We start from the raw sequence: 4,808 nt of genomic DNA, 5'->3' as shown, positions 1-4,808 counted from the left end.
CAGCTCTAGGAAATTAATGCATGTAGTACGCAATTTTTTGTGTCTGATTTCTTTTGTTCAGTTTGATTTTAATATTCCTCCATGATATTTGTGTTCATAGTTCATTTTTCTTATTTCTAGTAGTATTTCACTGTATGGATATTCCACAATTTGTTTATTCATTTTACCTATTGATGAATATTTGAATTGTTTCTAGATTCAGAGTATTATGAATAAAGCTGTTATGAACAAGTTTCTGTGTGTGTGTGTATGTGTGTATACATGTATTTTATTTCTCTTGGGTAAATATCAAGGGGTGGAATTGTTGGGTTATACTATAAGTATATGTTTAACTTAATAGGAAACTATCAAGTTCTTTCCCAAAGTGGTTGTACTATTTTGGATTCCCATGAACAATGTACAAGAGTTCCAGTTACTTCACGTTCCCACCAACACTTGATTTTGTCAGTCTTTTATTTATTATATATGTATATGTAATAAATAAAAATATATAATTCAACTTTAATTAAAAAGTATGATCTATATATTATATATAATCTATAATAAATATACATATTTATGCTAGAGTTAGTTATAGGTTATTTTAATAAATATATATGTACTATATATAATAAATATACTGAATATATGTAGTATACACATAAATTCCGAAAAACACTTACTTGTTAAAAAAAATGCTTCTTTTTTTCCAAAAAAAAAAAGTTAAAAAGTTCATGATAAGTGATGTACAAAGGTGATACTTTAATATTACCGGAAGATTGAAAATACTAGTAGTTTTAACTATAGAAATATCTAAATATGAACCAAATGATATTTAGTGTAAAGTGTAGATATTTAGTGAAGTGTAAAGTTGTAGACTTGAGATCTTTCATTTTTATTTTCTTAAATTTTGTGTTAAAAACCAACATAATTCTTCAAATGTTATTTCACAAATGTTATGGTCAAAAAATATGGAACACTTCCCAAATTTGCATGCCATCCTTTCACAGGGGCTGTGCTAATCTCTGTATCATTCCAATTTTAGTACATCAGTCTTTTAAATTTTAGTTATTTAAATGAATGTATAGAGGTACTTCACTGTGGTTTCAATTTGCATCTCCTCAAATAAGCATTTTTTGGTGTGCTTATTGGTCATTTGTATATTTTTCTGAAATGCCTGTGCAAATCTTTTGCCCATTGTGTGTGTAGGAGGTGTTGTTTAATTTCTTAGTGAACTTTAAGAGTTCTTACTGAACTTTACAAGTCCTTTGTTGAATATAAATATTGCAAATATTTTCTCCCAGTCTATGGCTTTCCTTTTCATTTCTTTGACAGTGAATTTCAAAGAGTGGAAGTCTTTAATTTTGATAAAGTTCAGATTTCCAGTTTTTTCCCTGTATAGTTAGTGTTTTTTGCGTCCCACCTAAGAAATCTTTGCCTACCAAGGTCAGAAAGATATTCTCCTGTTTTCTTCCAGAAGTTTTATAGTTTTAACTTTTATGTTTAGGTCTGTGATACATCTTGAGTTATTTTTTGTGTGATGTGAGGTAACAGCTAAGATTAACTGTTTTTCTTACAGATATTCAGATTTTTCAGCACCATTTGTTGAAAAGACTAGTTTATCCCTGTTGAATTACTTTGGCCCTTTTGTTGAAAATCAGCTTGTAGGTTGTTTACCCATTCATCCATGGACGGATCATGTGTTTTTGAAGCTACTTGATGATATTACTTTTTAGATTTCTTTTCCCAAATGGTTTGTGGTTCAAATCTGCATTTTTACCGAGCACCTTTGGTGATTCTTGTACTGGCTAAAGTATGAGACCCTTGGGTCATAGGGCATTGGTTCCTAATCAGGAATAGAAATGATAATCACCCAATGCCAGGGCTCCACCTTCAAAGGGCCTAATTTAGCACGTCTAGAGTAAGCCCCCAGAAGAAAACTTCCCCAACTAAGAGCTATTGATTCTTTGCTTAAGAACAATGGATACATCCTCTCCTTTTCATTCATGTGTTCCTTAGACACATAACGACTGGCTCTTCTGCTGGGCTCTGAGGTGCCTCAGTGAACAAGGTTTGTTTAAACAAGCAAACAGGCCAGTGCAGCCCCTTGTGTGCAGATGGGTCCGACAGAGCCTTGTGGGAAGAGTGGGTGAATCTGGTGGTCCTGGGTGCCACTGTGGATGCTGCAGTTTGGGGATACAGGGAGCCTCTCTTTGTCCTGCAAAGACCCCCACGAGGCCTAGCTATACCCCCGTGCTGGTTAGAGTCTGAGCGTGAATTCCTTCTTGAGGTTAAGACTGCATGTCACGTTCCCTACACTTGTGAACTTTCTGGCTTTGTCTTGGGACGGTTACATCACGCTGTCTCCAAGTGCTCTGTCCCTAGTGGAAAGTTTTGGTCTCTGGAGGTGCTGAGAGAAGGCAGCTCTGTTGGGTCTGGTGGATTCTGTGACTGCTGAGCTGTCCACATAACTTGGTCTCGGTCCACACTGCCCTGTTTGTTTGCCGTCTGGGTCGCTTCTTCTAGTAGGGTTGACTGTTCCTCTTGCCCAATTTCACACCAGACCTGAAGCCATTTGGCCTTTCTTCCCCCGCTCCTCCACCTGATCAGTGCTTCTGGGCACGTTGTCCAGCCTGATTGCTCAAAATGTGCAAACCCAGCTCAATAGACAGGGCATCCAGGCCCTGGAGGCATTAACCAAGCTCATCTTTACATGGTTTTCTTTCTGGTCTGGGCTAGAGCCCTGCAGTTCTGTAAGGAGAGGGGAGCCTGTTTGCTGTTCCATAGAATGGTCCAGAAACTCCAGCAACTGGCTGTTGCCCTGGAAGTGGAGGTAGCCTGGGCACTGGGGTACAGCTGCTTTAGCTCTGAAATTGGTCAGAAGCAGTGGTTCTCAGCCCTGGTTGTACACGAGTATCACCTGGAGAACTTTGAAAGCTCCTGAAGCCCAGGCTCTATCCCAGAGCAATTCAGCCAGGATCTCTGGAGGTGGGATCGGGGGTTACAGTATCTGTAAAGTTCCCCAGGTGATTCCAACACACTGCTAAGTGTGAGAGCAGCTGCTCTATCTAAAAGGACAACACCATTGAGAGAGGTGAGGCAGAGTTGGGGGGTCTGGAGCCCACCTTAGTCGACATGCCTCCCTGGATGAAATATGGCACAGTCTATTTTGTTTTTGATTAAAATTATAGGGGTATCACCCCACTTTATTTTTTTTAAGTATTTTATTTATTTATTTATTTTTGGCTGTGTTGGGTCTTAGTTGCGACATGTGGGATCTTCCTTGTGGCATGCAGGATCTTTCGTTGTGGCTCGAGGGCTTCTCTCTAGTTGTGGTGTGCAGGCTCCAGGGCATGTGGGCTCTGTAGTTGTGGCGCACCGGCCTAGTTGCCCCATGGCATGTGGGATCTTAGTTCCCTGACCAGGGATCGAACCCGCGTCCCCTGCATTGGAAGGCGGATTCTTTACCACTGGACCACCAGGGAAGTCCCTCACCCCACTTCCTTTAAATTTCTATTTCAGCTGTAACTGATGCTCTTCCAGTGTCCACCCTAAGATCACCTTTTGGGTGCAAAACATACTCCCTCAGGCTGGGGAACAGGCTGCAAAGGGCATAGGCTTTGTTTGGCTCTGTGTTTTCAGTCCTTTGCACGCTGCCATGATACCACGGATTGGTGATTAGTGGCAGAGCAGGGCAGTGACTCAGGAGAGCTGGTTGGTCTAGGGGCTTTAGGTTCATTCTTTAGGCTTCTCCTGTCCCACCTCACGACTCAGCCCTGATTCTCATCTTGGGCTTGTTATCCCCACAAACCCCCAATCCAAGCATCCTGCTTTCCTACCACAATGGCTTCTCCTTCTGGCCACATCCTGCTACATCCTTAGTGGGATCTCGCCTTTCTTCTAGTCTTCACCCTCTCCTTCTCTCTTACTCAACCTATCATTTCAGTAACTCTTTTGCCAGCCCCCCACACTTCTGTACCCATCCTGTATTTTATAGAGAAAATTGAAGCTGTAGATTAAGATTCTGCAACTTCCAAACCAGCAGTGTCCTCACTCATTCTTCCCCCAACCTTCCTGTTGCCATAGTGGAACCTCCTTCCCCCTCTCTGAGGCCTGTCCTCCAGCTCACCTCAGAGACCCCATGCATCCCCCAACCCCACTATCTTCTCAGGACCTCCCATTGGTGATCCCTTCTCTCTTTTGTATTTTCAACCACTGGCTTTCACCTCCATCAGTCTACTGAAACAGCTTTGGCTGATGTTACCTTTGAACTCCCATGTAACCAAATCTGTTGGATTTTTTACTCTCTGTTTGACTGACCTCCTGACCTGTCAACAGCAGGAGGCACAGATGACCCCTCCCTTCTTCAGGTCCCCCCCTCCCTGCTCTCTCCTGACTTCCTTCTACCTCTCTGCTCACTCCTCCTCAGTCTTCTTTGTAGACTCATTCTTTTCTCACAAGCCATTAAATGTAGACATTCCCCAAGCTGGGTCCTAGGTGCCGTTATCCTTCTGTTCAAAGCCAGTTACAAACTGTCCAAAATTCATTCTTTTGCATGTGGATGTCCAGCTTTCCTAGTACCATTTGTTGAAGCGACTGTCTTGTTTTCATTGAATGGTCTCCACTGCATGGCACTCTTGTTGAAAATCATTTGACCATATATATATTCAAGGGCTTATTTCTGGGGTCTCTAGTCCATTCCATTAGTCTATATGTCTATCTTTATGACAGTGCCACACCGTTTTGCTTATTATAGCTGTGTCATAGGTTCCTCTTTGTCACTTTAAAAAACATTTAGTTTTTGTTTTTTCACAGATGTATGTGTGTGT

General features: G+C 41.4%; 1 pseudogene; it reads right to left on the bottom strand.

Moving 5' to 3' along the window:
* Positions 1–944: 944 nt before the first annotated feature.
* Positions 945–1,044, bottom strand: LOC137207288 (U6 spliceosomal RNA; annotated as a pseudogene).
* Between the last annotated feature and the right edge of the window lie 3,764 nt (positions 1,045–4,808).

This window comes from Pseudorca crassidens, chromosome 1 (assembly GCF_039906515.1).
Source record: "Pseudorca crassidens isolate mPseCra1 chromosome 1, mPseCra1.hap1, whole genome shotgun sequence".
In the NCBI taxonomy this organism is placed as follows: domain Eukaryota; kingdom Metazoa; phylum Chordata; class Mammalia; order Artiodactyla; family Delphinidae; genus Pseudorca; species Pseudorca crassidens.
This window is presented reverse-complemented; position numbering and strand designations above follow the sequence as displayed.